General features: G+C 35.2%; 1 protein-coding gene across 4 annotated transcripts in view; it reads right to left on the bottom strand.

Annotated features, from left to right (window-relative positions):
- The window catches only part of Syt1 (synaptotagmin I), a 532,145-nt gene that overhangs the window by 252,540 nt on the left and 255,939 nt on the right, over nucleotides 1-23,666 (bottom strand). The window contains exon 1 of one of the 4 annotated variants that reach the window (XM_005374357.2): nucleotides 22,467-22,723. The exons of the other annotated variants lie outside the window; for them this stretch is intronic. The gene's annotated coding sequence lies outside the window, so the exon portion shown is untranslated. Of the gene's footprint in view, nucleotides 1-22,466; nucleotides 22,724-23,666 lie in introns of those variants that run through there. 4 annotated transcript variants of the gene reach the window in all.

Genomic DNA, 23,666 nt, shown 5'->3' with positions numbered 1-23,666 from the left:
GGATGATGCCCAGGCTACAAAAGAGCTTTTATTTGTGAAGATCCTCACAAGCTACAAATATGTAATAAATGTGGCTATTTAAATACCATTTAAGCTATATAATTAATCAAAAGATTTTTTTCTAACTATTCAATTACAACTTTCAGCCATCGATGACATAGAAAAAGAGTTAAAAATTGTTTCTAAAGATAAATTCAGCAAAATATGATCCATCCCTTAAATGATCTTAAACAATGTTTATCTAAGGAAAATTATATTTTGAAACTCAAGTGAGACAACCCTGAGCAAGAAGTTTGAAGGAGATAGAAATAAAAACCTGTTATTACTCTTCCCCCACTTTTACAAGGATTCAAGTACAGGCTTCTTCTCTATGTCTTATCAAAATTTGTGCCTAATTCCTTTAAAAAAAGATTAATGATGGCTAAAAGGTCACTTCTCTAGATAGAAAAGTCTTAAAGTAAAGGTGAACTTTCTCTGAGATTTAAGTAACCACTTGGGTTCTGTCTAAATCACCTCTTCCCTTTGTACAGTTGCTATTTTCTATCTATTAAACATCAAATGAGTATTTATTGACTAATTTAAGAAATAAATTTAAGTCTAGTCCAGCCAATTTGCAAAGCAAACAATGATTTCCAAACATTTGTTGGACAGATGCTGGATCATTGAACTCATGGCCTTAGCAATGAGCTATATGCCCAGCCATTTTCTATTTTGAGACAGAGTCTCACCAAGTCACTTGATTGCCAGGCTGGGCTTGAGAAACAAATATTTTGATGTGTTAAAAAAATGGTTACATGTGAAAATCTCCCAAAGACAGAACAAAGGCTCAAAAGAGATTGCATCAGGGAGGAATGTAATTACTAAAGCTTTCTCTTGTGAATGTGTTTATGGGGTGTGCTCCAAAGCAGGTAGAGACATGGTTCTTTTCTTTATTTGCATCCAGTTCATGATAGCTAACCCTGATGTGGATGACTAACTGGTGAACATTTATTCATACATGCATGCTTTTTTAATTTAGTGAAAAGTCTAGAGGACTTTGTTTTTTGGTAAGACAAATGGAAAAATGAGGATGGACAGGACAATCTAATTTAGGTGAATTAATATTTGGCAGAACAGTGGAAGGTTAGAAAAAAGAGAAGACATTACATTCTCTAAGTGCTTCAGGCTAAATGGTTCTCTGCAGACTGTCTTGGAACACCAGTAATTCACCACATATAGTAAAGCACCCACATTTCTCAACTGTTTCCTTTAAAAACTACAACTGATTCACTGTGGTTCCTTTGGTAACAGCATTCTCAGTCCATTTTCGCTAGTGATCTCACCAATTTGTAATGGCTGGAAAGATGCAGAATGAGTGTAGTGGTACTGTGAATGTGGAATGGTACAGATATCTATATATGATCAGCCATCTGAGTTATGGTGGGAAAAAGGTAGAAAATCACACCAAATGGCACAACCCAGGCTCCTTTAATTAAAGAAATGAATGCACATTGGACAGTAAGCCACATACCTAACAACTAAAGAGAAAATGTTTGTAAATGTTTTCCCCTTGATTTACAAAGGATAAAGATTATAGGCTTAGAAGTAAACTATCACAGTTCAACTTTAGAGTTAGATACATGGCCACCAAGCCTCTCTCTTTAGCGATTGTGGGTGCTGCTGTCCAATTGGTAATTTATTTGACTAAATCAAAGGTGGGGCTGGATGATCCCCTGGGAGAAAGAAAATAGGTGCAAATGTGTGTTTTTAGTGGAGACAGGCTTTTTTTTTTTTTTGGATTTGACTGTGGCAATTACTAACCATGTTGGGCGATTTAAGTTCTTTCTCTTAGTTCCCTTGCTAAATGTGTATAATAAATCTTCCTCTAAAAGCATACTATAAGGAGATGACTTACATAGAGCTCTTGGCATAGTGCTTGTTACACAGTGAACCTTAGGAGGCATGAGCTGCTGTCATTATTGACACCACAGCTTACAAAATTCCTAGAAAAACAACTGTATTGGGTGAAAGGCCTCAATGACTCGGATCGACTGATGCATGGGTTAGTTCTCTTAAGCAAAAGGACAAGGTAATGTTCTTTAATTTATGCTCAAAGGTATATTTACAGTTACTAGCAAGGAATTTTGTAGCTGAGATGAATACTAAAGGGGGCTAAGGCTAGAATTCTGAATAATGGCAGAAGAACGCAAGTAGCTAAAATCACTTAAGTCCTACCCTCTATACAGGCAGGTGTGCTGCCACAGCTGCCAGTCCCTGAGTACACAGGTGTATGAGGTGATGCAGATAATGCCATAGATATTGTAGGATGTTGCGGAAGTGTAATGGCTAATAAATTATGCTCATTCTAATGAGGACTCAATTTTGCTTTGGGTCTTTTAAAATTGTGCATGTTGTGGGAATAATTTCCCACAAACATTCACTGTGTCTACAGACATAACACAGACTGAGGGGCATGGCTTCATACTGGGAGCTCTGTAAAGAGACAGAAGATTGAGAACACGATCTAAAATCCAGAATAGCAGGCCCAAATACATGAGGCAAAACTTAAAAGGGAAAATAAAGTGTTATATTTAATTTTAAGACAATATGCCTGCAAGTCTACCATGCTGAATATGTAGAACGTATCTTGGTAGTCAGTGGGAAAGAGTAATTGAGAGTTTTTATGGGCTAAAATTCATGAAGCATCAATAAAATGATATAAATACTTTAAAAAGAAAAAGCTATGCATTACTAGTTTGCATTAGTATGTGGTGCTCAGCATAAAGACCTCACTGGAAAGAAAGTATCTGCTGGATTCTGAAAGGTTAGACAGAAGCGACATGATTGTGTTTACCTCCAGTTGTCACAAGAAGAACATTGATATATTGGACTTTATTTAAAAGAGAATAATGTTTTGTGAATCAAGCAACATGACCTTGGGAAAAATTTGAAACATTTATTTGAAGGAGATAAGGCAAAACACTGAAGATGACCATGTGGAAGCCCATTATGGTAAACTGGTGTCACTCCCTGTGTCTTTTCCTCATGGGCAGTTTTTCTCTAGCTTTTTCTAGTTTAAAGTGGAAATTAAGCATTAAAAATTAGAAGTGATGCAGCATTTTAAATTTGTACCTTCCCTTATTAAAACCTAAATATCATCAATGTATCACTTTTTAGATGGAAATTTATTATCCACCATGTCACAGTCTCATTATTCTGGATTCTTTACAGCACTGAATTCAAGTATCCTTTGTTTTTGTTATCACTGTACATTGCTGTTTTCTTATGATAGAGAAATATTTCTTTGTTTCCATGCTTCAATCAGAAGTTGAAAAATGAGAATAGATTAAGAATGACAAGTGTTTTAAGAAGACTTTCTTGGGTAGAAGTGAAGAATATATCCTTACAGTTTAAATGTCAGTGTCAAACATATCATTCGAGATACCCTGAGGGACAGACTCAGCTTAAGTCTGTCACATGTATTACATGCTTGTGTCAGTGTAAAAATTTGGATTTGTGTTCTATAAAGAAGTAGGCAGTGAATGAAGATACACTTTGTGTAGGCCGAGGTTGTATAATTAAGCACGAGGACTTTCAAGGAAGAACCATAAACTCAAATCCTTAACACAACCACCTGCTAGTTGTGTGACCCTGGGAAACTTACTAAGGCTCAAATTTTCCTCACTGTCATGCTGTTATTTGTATGTATAAATATCAAATAAAAAATACCTCACAGGTAATAGTGTAACATATCACAATTGTTTTAGATTTTTATTAAATAGTTTTATTTAGTTTAAGAATGTACACTTCTGGCTCAATATTACTTATTTAGAGTTCTATAGCTTATTTATTTTTTTACTTGCCTTTTATATTTTTCCCCTGGCACAATTTCAACTTTCAGGCCACAGTTTCGACTCTTACTATGAATTCATGACTTTCAAATTTATATCTCTAGATATGATCCATCTCCAGAAATATAGACTCCATTTTCAACTACTCCTACATCATTTTTGCTGGACATTCTTCCAGCATTTTCAACATACCACATCTAGAATTGAAAGTTGTACTCTTTTCCAATCAAATTACTATCAGGAGAACTCTGTTATCTATGAGAATACAGTCTAATATTGCCCGACATAGTACAAAAACATATATACTGTTTCTTTACACATACTTACCTTTAATAAAGTTGAGTTTATAAACTTGACTGACTAGGAGATTGAAACAATATCTAATAATAAAAAGAACAATATGCTGTCCTAACAGTTATGTCAGTATACTGTCAAGATATTGTATTGTATTTGTTTTTCATGTGTTGATGTATGTAGCTCAAAGCACATACGATGAGATGAAGTAGGGATAAAGTGAGCTGAATTAAAGATATGTTCCACATTGCAATGTGCATTGGGCCATTTTGTCAGAGTCACCTGAGCACAAATGCTATAAGATCATGACATCCCATCTGGTAACTGAGGTGGATAAGTGACCAATTTGCTAGGAGTACACACAGGGTGAACATGCTGGTGAATGTAAGACAGAGTTGGACGCCAGGAGATTTCATTGTGCTACTTAAAATGGTACATACTTAAAAATTTATGAATTATTTATTCCTGGAAATTCCCATTTAATGTTATTGGAACATAGTTGGCTGTGGGTGATTGAAATTGAAAAACAAAACCACAGGTTAGAAAGGATGATTGCATTGTATAATTTCTGTTTATCTTGTTTGGAAACCATTTTTTTCTCTCAACCCATGAAGATCATCAATTATCAAGTCTTAGAAAATGTGTCATCACAACATGGTTTGAATCCACCCCCTTTCTTTATTTTTAATCCTTTCCCTTAATTCAAGTGAGTGTGATCTCTTAGCCAGTCATTCTGTTATAGGTGGCTAGATCCACTTCCATGGTTTCATTGACCATGCTTCCTAAATTTTAGCCCTAAATCTTCAGCCCTATTCTCTTTCTTGATCAGGTATCCATATTCCAACTGCAACCAAGGTATCTTCATGTGGAAGACCTACCTTTATTTCAACCTCATCATGTTCAAAGCTAGTGTCACTAATGATGTTACAGTCCTATATATGCTGCTTTTTGTGCTTTCGGTCATAAAGATATTATTTTGAAAACCATCTTACACATTAATGGTTATTCTTAATACATTCTCCCTCACCACACAGTGGGAGAAAAAGTCCAATAATTCTGCTTTCTAAATATGTATCTCCTATCATTTCTTCCCAACCACTACTATCATTTACTGTCAGCATCTCCAGTAGCAGGCAAAATATATTTTTTCAATTAATTTATCTTTTCATTTACTCAGTGACTGGGATTGGTGATTAAACTTACTTTTGTCCAAATTATTATAAAGTATAATTCATAAATTCTAAGGTGCATTTACTACTTCATTTTAACACTTGCAAAATTGGAATGCATTGTATGATACATGGTGCTTAATTGGGAGCATTTTTCTTTCTTAGTGTTCTTAAAATCATGCACCTCACAGTTCAGTGGTGCGTCACATTTGATGAAACATGCTAATGCTTTTCTAAATACTTTCCCATCCTTTATGTCTTCTGTTTTCTCTTTGTCTTCACTTTCCATTTCTTTTGATGTCATACCCAGACAAAAATATTAGGAAACAAAATACTGAATATGATATGCTTGCAGAATCTCTAAGTTGATCTAATTTTACAGTTTATTTTTATAGTTTGGACAGAACCTACAAGTCTCTACTCTTCCTCACTATTTACCTCTTTTTAGCTACTTTTCTCTATGATTTGTAGGACCAAGATCCAAGCTCCTTAGCAGAGTATAAAAAGTCCTTTCCACTATGGCCCTCATGTAACTTCCTTCCTTTTTTCATTTCTCTCATGCAATTTAAATGCCATTTTTATAAAATTTTTCAAGGTTCCCTGAAGAAACCCTTAAGTCTCAATGTGTGTTACATTTTCTACCTCGGATGGCATTTTTTTGCCTAAACCCAACCTATCTTTTAGAGTTCAGTTCTAACATCTTTCAGAAGTTTTTCCTGCTTCCCCTTGAGAGAGTCCCTCTTTCTTTTTATGTGTTTTATAGCATGGTGGATGAAAACAGACTGTGGAGCCAGAAAGCCTGAGTTTGAGAGCCAGTTCCAGCACATTAGTAAGAGACTTACTAACGAACCTTATTTTCTCTATCAGTAAAATGCAGATAAGACCAACAATTACACAAAAGTTCCTTGGTAAAATACTCATCTAATACATTGAAGTCACAAATAAGGGTTCCGTGTACATTATAAGTTTATAGCCCTTGGTACAATGTCCTTTGTCTTCCCAATTAATAAAGTAAGTCTTTCCTGGACAAGGGCAAATACTGTTTTTTCTTTGTATGTCCAATCTTCATTCTAGTTTCTGATACATGCCTAGCACAAGCTAAGTGTTTACAAGGTAAATACTGCAATTAAACCAATATCAAAGAGAAGCACATATTTATCATATATGATTATACAGTTAAATTGTTTTGTCAGGTTCTGTGTATAGAAAGAGTTAAACATGTTCAGATTTCCTTTAAAGAGGGAGTCTTCTTGTTACCTTTTATTGCAAAAATGAAATCTTAAAATAGTGACAAGACTTAGGTTGATTCTTAAGGAGCTATTTTTATTTTTTCACCTTACGTTATTCTGTCTTTTGCAGTTTTTAATTGCCCATGGAGCATAACCTGGTGTCATAACTTCAGCTGGCCACATCAATGCAAATGGTGAATGACAGCCATGCCTATCGTATGTTGTGCTTTTAAAGGTCACTGCTAAAATGTTCCCTTGCAATGAGCTGCAAATAGTTCACGTTGTCTTGTGGAACAAGCTTGCTGAAATTGGAAAGGACAAGATCCTAAGCACAGCAGGGTGCAAGAGGTGACGAGAGATGGGATAGGTGACCTAGATTCAAGATTAGTCTAAAGATCCTTCTTAAGCTCCTTGTCTTCCTTTCTGTACCTTAGTCAGACACCATCATTCATTCTTGTTCTTTTTTTCTCCTCTCCATCAATCTGTTTCTCACTCTTGCCTAAACCAATCAAAGAGAGGAAACTTTGGATACCTCCTTCCCATGTTGATGAGATGAAAGGTGACCTGAAAGTGTTTATCTGTGGCAGTTGGGAGCAATGTCTGCTAAAGGGGACTCTTTACTGAGTGAGGTCACCAAATACATCTAATAACTTTTAGTTGTATTAGAGTCTGACTACTTTTTACTAAATTATCAAGTTAAATAAACTGAACAGCCTGCATTTTTCATGTGCTAGAGGGTGAGCATAGCCTCTGACAGTAAACAACTTCAAGACATTCATCATGCGCATAACTAATTAACCTGCACATGCACTGTGTATCAGTGAACACCCAGTGAATGTCCATGATCAAAACGAGGTCAAGTGGCACTGTGTACTGGTCATGGACTTTATAGCCAGACAACCTTGCTTAGATTAGCCTCAGCATTCTGCTCTTTCATTCTGTGAGACTCTACTGCGTCTTGGTATTGTTATTTGTCAGAGTAATTATAGTAGTCATTTTGCCTGAGGTCGTTCTCAGCATGAGGTTATGTATGTAACACACTTTATGTACATGTATGACCAAATGCTAGACTCACCTGGGCTTTAATACGTATTTTCTTTAGAAAGATTGGATAGAGATTTATTATATGATTTAATAATCTTTTGCATACATTTATCAATGGCTGACTAGGCAACCAAATCATCCACTGAGATTATGTAACTTACTAAATTCCCACCTATTGTTAGCTGGTTATTTTAAAAGCATAATACTCAAGTTCTCCTCTGTAAGGGCAGAGTATTCAGAAGAGACAAGAAGCCAATAGAAGAGTTCTATTTGGCTTTTTAAACTCTGAAATGGAGTTATCATTAAAAGTCTGCCAGAGAAATGCTTATTCCATTATAGTGTACATTTTAAAAGCTAAGCCAGGTATTTCTAGTTGTGCAAAAGAACACATTAATGGAGTCATTACCGTAATAGGTTGTCTTTCCTGATAAGTACATTTAAAAATATTTTATGTTATTTACAGACATCACCCTGTGAATGTAAGATGCTAATAAATTATTTGCAGATTTTAAACAAAATGTGCACACAAGATTTGATGCTTAGATGAAAGAAGGTCTTTACTTTTTTTATTCTTTGGTACTGAAGATGGAATCCAGGGCCTTCACGGTGAGCTTCCTTGCCAGCCCTTTTTCCTTTCTCTTTTTCTTTCTTTTGTTTTGAGCCCAGATCTTGCCCAAGCTGGGCTTGAAGTTGCAGTCCTCCGGCCTTGGTCTTCTTGAGTGCGGGGATTAGAGGTGTGCTCCACCAAGCCCAGCTATTTCACTCTATTCTCAAAGAATATAATGCCAATAAAGACATTTAAGCATTTTTGGATGATGGGTGCATTAGACACCGTGATCATATGTGAGCGTCACTTTCTGTATTAAACAGCATGATCCTAGCCCCTACATTTTAAAAATTTTTAATTAACAAGGATGAACAGCATTGCCTCTGGTATTCAGAGGCAGAAGCTGTATAATCAGTCTTGGCAGGCCATTCTGCTATTTTATTGCATCCTTAATAAAATATTTCCTTATGTCACTTTCTAATCTCATTTTATTTTCATCTGTTTGGTTCTTCTTGGCAACAAAGATAGTTCTTTAGAATGCCCTTCCATGGCAAGATATCACCTATTTTAAATAGATAATCTCACTTTTCCTTTCACTTGATTTTGGTACACTTTCAGTTTCTAAGCGTGGCTTCTAAATTTAGCTAAGCATTTATCTTTACTTTTTCTTACCAGTGAGATCCTGAGTTTAAGAGCTCGGAGGAGTGGAATGGAAGTTCCTGGCCATATGGCTGTTTTATGTGAGCAGAGAGTTTCTGGACTCTTTTGTAAGTTTCCGTAATGAGTACCTCTAAACAGCACAGTACACATCCCGTGGCAAGGAAGCAGCACTTATCTCACCATGCCACGCTTGCCACGTTGATTCTAAGGGTGAGTCCATATGCTCTTCTTCCCGAACTATACTTGCGCATTCCTGCATGATGCCGTGATGTTATGCGCCTTCCTGACTTCATTTGCCGTAAGCTCTATCTTCATTGTCAGTGTGTGGTCTTTGTTTATGTACCTTGTGCCCCAGTACCAACATTCCATGCGGATTTTCCTATTCCCAGTCAGTCTACTATGCAAGTAGTCATAGGCTGAAATGTTCTGATCTTTTCCTCTTTCTCTCGACGCCGTGACAGTGGTGTTGGTCACAGACTAGAGTCAGAATGATACATAACCTGCCAAACTTCCCAGTTGTGTGACCTTATCAAGGTATTTAACTGCTTTGCCCCTCATTTGTTAAAGAGGGAGAAAAAAGCATAGGCCATAGAGCTGTTTTGAGGATTGAAGAAATTCCTACCTCAGTTCTCAGAGTAATGTGGTAAGTACTCAACATTCAATGTAACATTTAACTAATCTAAAATAATAAAGCTTTTTCTTTGTGTTAATTTCTGAAATCTTCAGAGCTTTTCAGTGGCCCTTTAATATACATATGGATATTTTAACTCTGACTTATATCGTAGAAATTTAACCATGAATCATGTTAGTTTTAACACAAGCTCACAACTCTCAGCCTAAATTTATCCTATTGAACAACAGAATGTAGTTGAAGACTATTATGCATACACTGTGGACTTGCAGCTGATAAAACCAGTGGTACAATTTGAGACTTACCAATTCAAACCAGCTTGGTTTTCCTAAATGTTAATCCTTTCTGAGTATCAACTTAGCTGTCTCCACAGGAGAGCCTGTATTATCAGCAACAGTGGATCACAGCAGTTTACAGGTCTTATGTGAAACTGATAAACATTGAACCTGAGTTTGTTTCTGAATCTCAAATGTCTAATTGAATGCATAGGTAGACCACAGAAAGAAAAATAATATCATCATAATGAGTTATTTTAAGTAAAAAACTTCTAAATTTTTAAATTTACCAAGAAATTATGATAATTGAATGATTTTTCATGCCAGAAAGATTATCATGTACTAAGTTTGTCGAAGAAAGTAAAAGCATTTGAGTGTAACACCATGACAGTAAAAAGGATTGCCACTGTTAGAGAATTTGTTTCAACATTTTCCTATGGCAGGATAATTTGTATATAAAATGCATTTTCTCTCCTTTGCTTTTGTTTATTTTTTCTAGTCATAATTAGTATGCCCCTATTGTTCCTAGATTAAGCCTTTAATCATAGTCATTCTACGACATAGATTGCCTTATGGTAGCCTATTAAACCGCTAACATTGTAGCTCAATTTTTCTCTTAGAGAATAAAATAGGAGTTTCCTAGCGTGTTCAGTGGATCTTCTCCTCTGATGCAAATGTGCTAGAGACAAAGGCTCATTGCCAAATCTGAAAATCTCATTTGGGATGATTAGTATCCTATCGATTAAGGATAACACTGCTTCTATCTAAAATTTTTATTTTCCAGATGTCAGAAGCTGAGAAACCTGTGAAATTAAGTAAATTTGTTAATATCCAGTTCCAGGGCTAAAACTATTTACCACGCTCCCTTGTAAGCTCCCAGTCTTCCAAACTGTCTTTGCTTTCAGCAGAAATTCTTCATATAATAGATTCCTCTACAGAAATTCTTGTAGAATAGATAGGATAGAAAGCTATTATTATTATTATTTATTCCTTATGTAATCTCATAGAATAAGTGTTTCATGTTTCATACATTTTTTTTTTCCCCTCAGGAAAAAGAGTTATACCAGACAAGGACTTCTTTTACAGTTTGTATTCTAAATGACTTTCTAACTGCACTACAAAACTCAAAGTGATTTTGGTTCCATAAGGATGGTGACTTCCTTCTCTCCTATGCCAGTAGAACAGGTATGTCTGCTTGCAGTTCATCCCTTTCTGCTGGCAACACCCTCACTACTAAAACTCAGAAGTTCTGCATATTTATATCTTATGGTCAAATTCTGTAACATATCCACATCTTTTCCCAGAATTCCCTTCCTGCCTCACTCAAGTCTAACTTCTATATCTTTCCCCATCACAATCCTCTTTGCTCATCAGTCTGCAACACGTTATTGTCCACATTCTTCAAAATTATTTTACTTTCATTGCCTTTATTGGTGTCTGACACAGTGAACCTCTCTGTCTCTCCTTCCAGAAAGTTCCTTCTCCAATGTCTCCTCTGACATCATTTTTTACTGCTCTTCTAACTTTGCATTTACTCTTATCTTCTGCAAAACTTCTCCTCCATACTTAGAACCCTTGTGTCAGCCCATTTACGCTCCATACATTTGTAGACTTTTTTTTTAATGTGTTTCATCATTCACCTTTACTAATAAGTCTATTCCTCTCACCTGAGGTCCATATTATCTTTTCCTTTATCTGTGCAGTACCCTCCTTCAAACCTTTTTGGAACAAATGATAGTATTATGTCTCCCTTCCTCCTGATCCCACCAATCAAGAAGGTGGGAGTCATCAAGATTTCTATTTTCCTTCACTACGCATACCCAATAAGGATAATACTATATCCCCGCTTTTCCCTCAAGCCATTAGCTCCTTCCTATTCTCATGATTCTATATTCAGCTCTCCATGTCTTGACTGCACTGTCACACATACTGGTCACCTTCCCACTAGTATGTTGCTGCCCAGTTACACCTTCTGTTGTCATTAGGACCATGTTTATAAAATACCTACTGCAACCCGTATTCTCCTGATTTGGAGTCAGTTCCTGATTTGGAATCAGCTTTAAATTCATGGGCTTGATTTACATATCTCATCAATAAAATATCTCCAACCCAGTTCTCCAGGGTAGGTAGCACATGTGAATCTGAAGCGGCAAATCTAAATGATTTGATGAAATTCCAGTGTCAAATCCAGATTCATTTTGTTATTTTCCTAAATCATCTTAAGACCACTCTCATCCTTCACTGCAAGCGGGAATTTTAATCTTAATAAAAGTTGGTCTTTATTTATCATTTCAAGGTTAATTCCAAGGACCCAGAGGTTTACAGAAAGCTGAAGAGTAATGGGAGCCCCTGTAATTGTAATTTATCTGCTCACTGTAGACACACCTGAGATGCCCAGTTTTGAGTCAGCACGGGCTTTCAAACGGTTTTGTTACTCTGTGATTCCCCTTTCCCCATTCTGTGCTTGAGGAACAAGACACTTTGTGGAAGCTAGCAGCTTTTGGATCTGCAGCCATCATTATCGTCTCCTTCAGGTATGGAAAAACTAGCTCTTCTTACTTGTCTCAAAACGTCTCTTTTTATCCTCTAAATTCTCTTCTCAAGCTCCTGCCCTAGACACTGCCCATTAGTTTTCAATGCGCTTCCCCTAGTCGGAAACAAGTGCCATTTGACTTCTTTTACTCATTTCATCCCTCGAAAGAAAATCCCCTTACGCAAGGAATAGTTTACTTTCTTGAAATGGGGAAAAGTAGTAAGATAAAAAAGCAAAATAATATCTCAACACACATTCTGCCTCACTATTGTGTCAACTTCTGTGCATATTTTAGGCATTCCCATTACTTGATGATTTAACTTGCTTTTTGCTCTTTGTCACCTGTGTAACTTTGCTTGTGCTGATTCTTGTCTATGTGCCTACCCTTATTATGTTAATCTGGACTTTATAACTTAATGTAATTCTTATTAAGAGTGGTCTCCTATCTTGTTATTCACTAGAGCACCTTATTATTAATTGTAGATGCAGATCTCAAAAACGTATTCTTCTATTCTAAATGAAGCTTCATACCCTTGGACCCACACCCCTCTACTCACACCTCCATACTCCTTTCCAGGCTGAACCATCATCTTACTCAACTTTTATATTTCAGACTATTTTTAGATTCCACATATAAGTTTCTCATGCAGGGTTTATTTTTCTGTGTCTGGCTTATTTCTCTTAGGATAGTGATTTCCAGGTTCATCCCTATTGTAACAAATAACAGAATCTCCTTTCTAAAGTCTGAAGAGTACACTGTTTTATATTTGTACATTTTCTTTATCCGTTCATCATTGGTGACTCTCATTATTAATAATATACACTATTTTTAAAATTGCCACAAATAGCTTTTAAATGCTCTCACTGCAAAAACATAAGTATGGGCATTAGTGGATAGGACAAACTGATTTAATCATTTCATGAAGTATAATACATCAAACTATCACACTGTACACTATGAACGTAGACAATTGTTTACCAGTTAAATGCAAAAATAAAAAAATGATCTAATCTAGGTTAAATACAGAATATCCTTCCAGCATTCATTTATTATGGTTCTTTCTTATTAGACAAGTTCACATAAAATAGCTTTAATGTGTCATATATGATACCAAGCAATGAAGATACTGTGGTGAGTATAAGAGAAGCTATGAGTCCTCATCGAGCTCAAGGTATGCAATAAAGACAAATTTAGAAAAGTAATTTCCATTTAGGATGTGGAGTATTTTAATAGAGAAAGTTCAGTATTCTGCTAAGGCAGTGTATTATAGAAAGATATAACCTCATTTAACAACCCCCCAGGCAGTGAAATTTAAATATTTTCTTCATAGGATCCACACTAGATTCAAATTTGTTCCTTGCCAATATTTTCCATTAAACTATGGATTTTTTTAAGGGCCAGGGAAAGAATTTTTGTTATTTCAGAAATGTACTGTACATTGCAATGATCTAAAGAGAAAGATTTAGAAAATATTTTTATAGTACTGAGAATTATTAGTGATAATTCAGAAAAATTATCATTATAAAGTCAGAAGTATGTACACTTAATTCATTTCACATAAAGAAATTATGCACAGATTGACAAATCTTAGCAAATATCTACTTCACCAATACTCAAATTAAAAATCATTGACAAGAACAAAATATATTTTAGTTATTTCGTTTGAAATTTTATATTGCTACCTTTTAGGTAATATTTTTGAGGAACAATAGAATCAGTATATACTTTCAAAGATGCAAAACAAATGACATTATTTTCTTTCATAATAACATCTTCTGAGGTTAGAAGGGGGTCTATAATTCAAAAGGTCAAATAGGAAATGTTGATGAAAACAATGTAGTGAAGTCAAATAAAATAAGAAAATAAATCTAGATTTTGCTGCAGGCCTTGCAAATCAGATTTACACTGTCTTCTCAGAAAAATAAAGGTACAGTTTACTGAAATGCCAGTAAGTCTCCTTTTAACTTCAGATGTATCATCCCTAAGATAAGAACCTAAAGTAATTTTATGTACAAGAACTAATTTAAAGAATCATTGGAATGCTAATTTAAAAACTTGGATTTAACAAAATAGGTCAAAAACCTTCTGAAATGACTAATTACCAGTATTTAATAAAGACAGCCAATGGGTAATTTTGAATATTAATGTTTTAGAATCAAATTACAGACTTTTTAATAGTGATTTAACAAGTCTATGATCATTATTGTTTCAAAGCTGTAGGAATTAATTTAAGTTTCTGCAAATACAGATCTAACACCGCACGTCTTTGGAAACTAGAAGGCATCATTTATAATAGCCAAGGACCTGTTCCACAGCACAGAGCCCACTTACGTTCCAAGGAACACATTATTCAAAGAACGATTCTTGGATCCCTTAGACTGCCACTGGTATACAAACAGGAGCATTAAAATTCTCTTTATTTTTGTAAAATTGTGCCCTATTAGCATGAATCTTGTGCCTGGTAATCATTCTTTAGTGGAGCAGGATAAGGATGATTCAAGAAGGACTTTCTCTTGAAATTAAAATTATCAATTTCAAAATCAGATGACAATCTAACAGTGGAATTAATTTTGCACAATTTTATGGGAAAAAAAGATCATGCGCTGAGAAATGCTTTCATTGTCTGTCCCAAATTGATTATTTCTATCTCACGGTCTCTAGGCTTTTATAAAGGTTTTAACAGGAGACTGGAAAGAGTTTGCTACCCACTCATGATGATGCTTCAGAAAACGGTTCTTCAGAATGGATCAAAGGCTGTAATTTCCATGCCATTTCTGTCCAATTTTCTTTTCTCCTAATGTTTTCATTTTTTGAAGTGGCTATGATTGCAATCCAATTTTGCCCACACAGCACTGCATGCCTAAATGAACCATTTATCACAAACTTTTGTCTTTTTGATGCTTAAGATTTTATTTGCTTAGAAATCTTTTTTTTTTTCCATTAATGTTTACCACTCAAGCTGCATTACAATTCCTTCCGTAATTACTACCTGTTGTGGCTTGTATTATTCTATTCTCCAGATGTGGCATCCAAAGTTGCTATTTCAAATCAATTATATGTTTGTGCCAGAACTCATTGCTACTTCACCAAATAAGGTACCCTGTACACATCATTGAAAACTTTAAGTTTGATCATCATCCTGATTTACAAATATTAAAACTCTTAAAATCCCTAACATTCATATTTGATATTTCTTCCTGTGCATGACTTTAAAGACTTTCATGAGCCTGGTGGGTGTAACCATTCTTTTGTATCAGATGAAACTTATCAAGTAAATTATTAGTATATGACCTTAAATAGTACATTTTATTTTTAATCATATATTTTAAATATCATATTCATTAGTTTTATGACTCTTGAATATAAAATCTGTTAATGTGGCTTAATATCACAAAATCTACTTAAAATTTTCTAAGCTTGTGCTATAATTATTGCAATGATTTTATAATAAATCTTTTCCCTTAGTATCAAAATTCACAAAGGTATTAAAAAGCTAGTGAAGATTTAGGAAAAGAATAACAGGTTATAGACCTTAAAGTATAAGGTCTCCCAATGTTCATGAACATTTATAATTAAGGGATCATGAAAACTACATTTGCAAAACTCTTGTGTTTTCACATACTTTGGAATAAAGACGATAGCTAAGAATAAGTATTATTATTAAGAGGTGTAAAGGGGGGCAACCATAAACTGTCAATTTAAACAGTAATTTTTGGTAATTATTGCAAAACATAATTTCAATTTTGGTAATTATTGCAAAACATGCAATTACTGTATGTTTTGTAAACAAAATCTACATTCTGCAGGTTTACTTAACTAGTTTTTGGAGTAGATATGTGATATTTCAATTTCTTTTACCTAATAGACACATATAACTTATATTTTTCTTAAAAGTCCAGATTAGATCAAAAATCTTCAGAAAACTTCCTCTGATGAATTTCAACAGGCTTCATGAGGTTTTATTTTACAGTTTATTACTTTCAGTTGCTGAAGTATGGACACTATTTTATTTTCAAGTATTGGCATCTTTTGCTGGCATCTAAGGCACATTTCTAAAGTGTACTAGCATTCCACACTTCCCCACACATTATCTTTGCAAACTAGGAGTTTGGGTTATGGCTTCTCTGGTGCAGTGGGTGTGTTGTGAGCTTTGGAGACAAAGTTTGGTTTGAACTTCAACACTTTCATAATTATCTGTATGATCTTCAAAAAGGTATTAAACTTCATTTAGCCCCATTTTCTCTTTTTTAAAGTGATGAAGATCACCAGAGAGTACCTCAGGGAAAGGCCTTGACACATAGCTGATGAATGCCACATGTGAATTCTAGCTCTTTTAAAGGTATAGTCCCTACAAAAAAGGCAATTTACATTCTTAACTTGATTTGCACTATATATATATAGTGCAAGTATAACAAACTATATATATATATATATAGTTTGTTTGATTTTTGAGACAGAGTCTCACTGTGCAGTTCAGGCTGGTCTTGAACTGACTATGTAATCTAGGCTTCCCTTGAATTCATGGGGATCCTCCTGTTTCAGCCTCCCAAGTTCTAGGATTACAGACATGCACCACCACTCTTGGCTATATTTCATTTTAAAGTATGTGTATGGGGATAAAGCAGTGTGTTGCCTGAGGGTGTGTGAGCTTTAACTCTCTGTGGGAGTATGTTTAGCACTGAGAGATTTAGGGGAAAATGGTATACATTCTCTCATCATTAAAATCTCCTTGAAGTCTGGAGTGGTTTTTGTTTTGTCATTTGGCTTGTTTGGTTATTGCTTAGGGCAAATTCCTTTTCTTCTTTTTCATAGGAACTAAAACTCAATGTATGTAAACAGAGACAACAGAGAGCACAAGTGTTTAAAGCTTGAGATCAGGGTCCTAACTATTTGGGTTTGAAGCATCAATGTGTGGCTCTGTTTACTCATCTGAAAAACATGGTTGTTGATGATGCCAATTTCATTGCACTGTCACTATGATGAGTAAATTTTAATGCATAAAAAATTAAGCATAGTGATGGCACCTTGCACATTGTAAGCTCACACAGATGTTAGCTATGCTAACTATTGAATGGCTTATGTCAAGTATGATTAAATAGTTCTTGCTAAACACAGAATATTTTTGTTTCAAGACATTTAAAGAATTAGATAAAGGCAGACATTTAAATATTTTTGATGACTACAAGGATGATTTTAAAATTTATGTATAGCAGTATGGCAGAGTCCATTCACTTAGGTTTCTTGAGAAATGTTAATACTCTGTATAACATTGAAATATTTAATTTTAAAGGAAAACGAGTCAAAGCTATGTTGATCTACAAAATGATAGTGTATTGTGAGACATATGTATAACACATTTAGAATACCAACTGAATTTGTTGCCACCTAAAGCATTTGGGGAAGGGTAGAAATGAGCAAATAAGTCTTGGTAAGTTTTAAAAGTTGTGAATGTTTTATGCAAGTTGAAACCAATATTTGTAAATTGTTTAAAAAATTTACTGGGCCAAAAGTTTCCAAAAATTCACAGTGCAGATAAGCCAAAAGTGACTTGTACATTGTACTAGAAAATAGTTGTTTTTAGAGTTGAGTTTATTAAATACAATATGGATATTATCAACAAAACCAAACAGAACATGCAACAAATCATGTAGTAAGCACTATGTATGTTTATTCTTAAGTTTAGAAATTTTATTTTTGATAAAATGATACACTACTAAAAAAAATTACATTGTCAAAAATGTACAATCTTTCATCTTGTGAATACTAAAGGCTGCAAAGATGTTTAATCAAAATGATTGATACAGGAGTTATGTGACCTCTGTTTTGGCTATTATTATGCAAATCTGACTTTTATTTTCTTTTAATGCCAAACTTATATTTTCCTATCTTGAGGTAAAAGTGAACTCACTTTAGCACATCTAGTGCCCTACTGTGCACTTTTCCATTATCAGATTGGAGTTTTAAAGGTGAGAAACTCAGCAGGGAATCAAATAGATTCTTGTCAAACTGATATCTCTGTTAGGGTCAGAATGGGAACTATTGCCAATGATTCTTCACATAAAATGGACAAAAGATAAGTTGTCTTTATATTCCTAGGTGATTCATAGCCATGCAAGGAATATTGCAGTATTTTACTAAAAAATGAATGAGTGCTTGATTGCAATAAAATTTCACCCTCTATTCATTCATTTCTTCATTTTTTCAATAAATATGGTATGTATTAATCATGTATTAAGTGACAGATGTTGTGCTGGGTATATCATAGTGACTAGAGCTAGAGATATGGTATGAATGAGACAGATATATCTGTGCATAGAGTTTACAGTTTTCCTGGAGATTCAGGCCTCATACAAATAAATAATTGCATATTTACTTCTGTAATGGATTGTATGAAGGAAAGGAATAAGATCTTATCAGAGTATAAAGGAAATGATAGGTATGCAAATTAGCCTATGATAGTATTTATTAATAGGCTTATATAAAAGTCTGAAGAAGTTGTTTTTTTTGATTTTTTTTTTTTTTTTTTTTTTTTTTTTTTTTTTTTGGTTTTTCTCCGGTACCGGGAACCGAACTCACAACCTTGCGCTTGCCAGGCAGGCGCTTTGCCGCTGAGCTAAATCCTCAGCCCCAGTCTGAAGAAGTTGACATAGAAGGCTTGCTGAAGAAATATGAATCTGAGGCTGGAGTTCAACACTGTGGCATATGACCCAGTGATTGTGACAGATGACTCCAAGAGAAGAAGCACAGTAAGAAAAAAAGGGTAACTGTGTGAAGACATAAATACTCATAAAAGAGTAACCTCTGTAGCACTGGTGTTCTCATGAAGGGAGAAAAGCAAATCACAGAAATCTTTAAGAGATCCAACACAGGCCATCCAATATACAGGAAGCTGAGAGGCAGTGTTACAAAACATGAGCATGCCATGGGTTGTAACTAGAAACGAGAGGATGAAACGAATGAAAATATGAAATTGGGCCTATCAGGAAAGATCCTTGGCAGTCAGATTTACTAATCATATAATTTTTATTTACAGGAAATGGGAACAACTTCATAATTTGGTGTATTAGAAGTGAAGATCGGACAAACAAAATTAAAGATTTGAGCTTTTTTTTTTCAATTCTGGTTTCTATGTCCTCATGATTACTTTACCCAGCATTACACAAATTATCATGAACAAATTTTCTCTTTGCCTCTTATAGCACTATGTTTCTTTTTTTTTAACCAATACATTTGTTTACTCCATGGGCACAGCCTTTTCACCAAATTTAGAAAACACTAACCTGAAAAAAGTTAATTTTTGATTTCAATGACAAAGTTCCATGAAAGACAGTCACCACAAAGAAATAAATATAAAAGCAACCCTAGGTGAAACTGACCAGATTTAGGGAGATATTAGTCCAAAGGATTTCATAGACAATTTGGCAGAAGTTACAATTTGTTTGAGTTAGCATATTCCAGAAACTGTACTATGTACCTTTATATGCACGATTTACCTAATCCTCATTAATCTTCCAATACTGTGGAGTAAGGTCATGTTTACCCCTGCCTACATATAGAAATGGAGGCTTAGAGAATTGTTGATACCAAAGTTTTTGCTCTTTCTACGATGCCTGTTTGGAGAGGAAATTGTTTAGGGCTAGATCCCAGTAGGAGGCTCTTGGTTACTGAGAGAACCAAGCCGTTATAAGATGGAGAACACTGGCAGGATACAAAATTTACAAACTGCCTTTAGGCTGTAGCTCAGTGGGATGAAACAATGTTTTGATTTTGGTTTTGTGGGTGGATACGAGGCTAATTCTTCCCTGAAAAGGTAAAACAGAATTACTGCTACTTTAAAATGAAGCTTACTGGAAGATTAGCCTATGACTAACTCCTTGGGAAACAAGAGTCTCTGAAGCAAAATGAGCCAGGGTGTGAAGAACAGCGAGAGGTAAGTATTGCAGTCTTTCCAGTGATGGATCCTCAGTACCCCTGAGTGAAGGTTCTTATCCTGAGGACCACCTCCTGGCACTGTCTAACTCTGTTGTCTGGAAGTAGAAACTGTGCTACCTGTGTCCTGGCGTGGGCGCTCTTGGAAAGGGTCCTGAGACAGAAAGTCAGAAGCCTCCTTGCCTCACCCCATTGTGTACTGAGACTGCTCAACCATGCCTTCCAAAATGAATGGGAAAAAAGAGGAAGTGTCTCACTGAAGAATGTCTCCTTGGATCCATGGCTCTGCTCCTTTTATGGGAAGGAAGTTGGACCTATAACCCCTGCTAACAGGTGTGATTGCCTCTGTTTTCCTGTCTGCTTTTGGGACTCAGGAGAAATAAGTTTGGTATCCTGCACATACATGACATAGCTACAGTAATAGATAGCATACTTTATTGATAAGAATTGAAAAGTAATTTGATCTATAGTAAAGTAAATGAACTAATTTTGGAGGGAATGATAAGGCAGGGAGGTGATGATGGATGGGCTAATAGCAGAAACCTCTCATGGTCAAGTGTGGTGTGCTTTATCTTCCTGGGTGTTTCTCTACACTTCAGACTTTCAGCTCTCCGGGAAATCCAAAGCACTGTGCAAATCCACTCTCACAGCATGGGATTAAGTGTCCCAGTTTGTTTTCTGATATATTAACACTTTAAATCCTGAATGCGGACATCTATCTTCTGGTTTTTGGTGATATATGTAACCTGAACTAGCACATTCTTAGATTTGTGGGTCTGTAACCGGTATCTGTGTAATGTAGTCTTATTATCTATTCGTTTAGGGGGAAAATTAAAGGGGCATTTCCCAAATAGTGTTGAACTGAACACTTTTCATTTTAATCAGAGAATGTAATTTTTAGTGAAAACTAGAAAAAGTATGTTTTAAGGAATTTGAGGATGACTGCTTATTCTGATTTTGTGTTTTCAAAATAAAATTCAAGATATAACTGGTGCATTGTCAGAAGCACAATCCAAATCTGCAGAGGCGCCAGTGTTCCTTTGATTTCCTTAACTGATCGAGGGAGTCCCACCAGAGCAGTGCCCCCAGCGCTAGTGTGCTCCTTTTAAAAATGATGACCACTTGCTCAGAATATTGAAGCTTTTTTCTTATATGCTGAAGAAAGGCAAAACTTTAGTGTAACAAAGTGGATGAGTACATAAATTGATGAAAACTACTAGAGGGAAAATGTACATATGCTTGCCTGAAACAGGACTTAATAAATTGTATTAGACACATGAAAATGCTGCAAAAGACAATGCTCTATAATTTAACAGCCATTTTAATTAGATTACTTTTGGGGCTAGGTGCTATGTGTGCATGTAAGTGACGCTTACTAGTATCATTGTTCCTATGGTAACAATTGCTCCTAGCAACATGAAAAGATCTTAACAGGATCTGCTCTTAAGAATTCATTTTTGGAATATCATTAGTGGAAACTGTGTATCACTTTCTATACCTTTTTTTTTAAAATGTAAGATTTGCTCAAAATCATAGTTCCTCAAGGTTACATGAAGACAACCTAGGGTTTGAAGTTTTTTTTTTTCTGTCTGTCTCTTACTTGTCAAAGGACAATTTACACTTGGCCTCCTGTCTTAAAATGCACTTGAGGCATAGTATATCCCTACTATGCCTATTTTGGTTTTCTGTAAGCAAAAGTGTTAGTCCTTCAAGTATTCAGCAGCTGGCACAAATCCCATAAATACACCATGCTCTGTTCAGGGTACTGGATTGTGGACTCATACACAAGTATATTCAACATTAAATGATAGAAGTCTGGTTCTCAAATGATTAAAAGCAGTGACAGCCATTTTATTCTGCTTCTCAAAAGACAAATGCAAGTTCAGATGAAACTGTGGTATACTTAGAATTTCCTACTTCTCCTCATTTTACTAATGTTTGCATTTGATTGATTAACTTTTTCTCTACTGGCAAGCACTTTGACAAATGCATATATTCTATTCCATCTATCTTATTAAGGGACTGTTTCCTGGCATGCGAGATTAATAAAAAGTCATATTGTTAAGTCTCTCACGGTAGGTCTTCCAAGAGGTTTGTTTTCTTTTTTTTCCCCTCTGGTTAAAATTTCAGTTTATTTACCCCAGCCAAGCCTGTATTTATTTCTGTTTTTAATCTCTTTCAGAAAATGTACATATTAATATATACCCTCTACACAAGGTAAATAATGTAAACTTTTAAATTGTAGCAGAAAAGTCATAGCTTTACTTCTTAATAATTTCTCAACAGTAACTTTAGAGCATTAGTAGTGAAGATGAGATGCTTACCTGGAAACACAGAGGCCCCCTGCTTTGGAATTCTGCACAGGTGTGCTGTAACGTGAGCCAACTGTGAGTCCCCAGGTGCAAACCTGGCTTGCACTGTCTGTGCTTAATCATTCAACAGTGCTCGTGACATTTCCTGAGCAGCTTTCCTGAGATAGTAAACCAGGCACGAACATCCAGGACTACCGCATACTGCCCGGAACCCATGTCTTCACTGGTTCTCAGCAATTCTGTTCACGGCTCACATAAGACAGCTACCCAAGCACATTCAAGGGCATTCCCTGAGAAGCAATATGCTAATTCTGCATCTCACACTGCTGCTAGCTAAACTGGGTCTCGATGCACTTAGCGAGCACCCTGAAGAAAGAAGCTCAAGTCGGTGACATACACCGTTTAATCTAATGAATTATGCATCCTGATGCAATGTGCTCTTACAGCCCCACGATGCTACTTAGGAAATATGAGTCAATACGCTGCGAAAAAATGATGAGAGCATGAGAAACAATGAATATCGGAACCTGGACCCAGCTTAATTTTGTGAAGTAGAATTTTTTTGAAAAGCAATTTGTTTTTAAAACAGATGATATCTGATCTTCCATACCCAAACAATCACTACTAACCTAGCTATCTTCATTCTTTGCCTCGGTTAGTCAATCTCTCTTTTTCTTACTGATAGTGATAGAAAAACATTGATTTTCCTGTTTTGGATTATGAAGTGCAAACTAATTTAACTAGTATATATTTCTCATGAGTTTCAAATGTGTTAATGTATGTCTCTACCACAGAATAAACAGAAGAAAGTGAAATGAACAGCTTATTTCAAACAATCTATTTTGTGTCCAATATATATCCCATATGCTTAAATAACAATAAACAATAACAAAGATACAAATATGTACTATTGCACATTTCCAAGGGAATACACCTTTGAAAATTAAGGAATCCATATAGAGTGTCATAAGATATTAAAATATAAAATTCTTTAAGCCCAATTAGTAATAAAATGAAGCACAAATACTAATACATCAATGTAATAGGTTGAATCTGATTAGAAAAAGTTGGAATGGAGAGAAATGAGGATGAATAAACATCATATGGAAGGGTGAAATAAATATTTGTTGCTCAGTGAAAAACAATATAGAACTTTGATATCTACAAGGAAACAGATGGTATGCATGCTTATTCCCACAGATAAAAATAGTT

Source organism: Chinchilla lanigera, unplaced genomic scaffold, assembly GCF_000276665.1.
Source record: "Chinchilla lanigera isolate Chin_1 unplaced genomic scaffold, ChiLan1.0 scaffold00004, whole genome shotgun sequence".
Taxonomy (NCBI): domain Eukaryota; kingdom Metazoa; phylum Chordata; class Mammalia; order Rodentia; family Chinchillidae; genus Chinchilla; species Chinchilla lanigera.
Note: the sequence above shows the minus strand (reverse complement) of the source record. Positions and strands in the feature narration are given on the sequence as shown.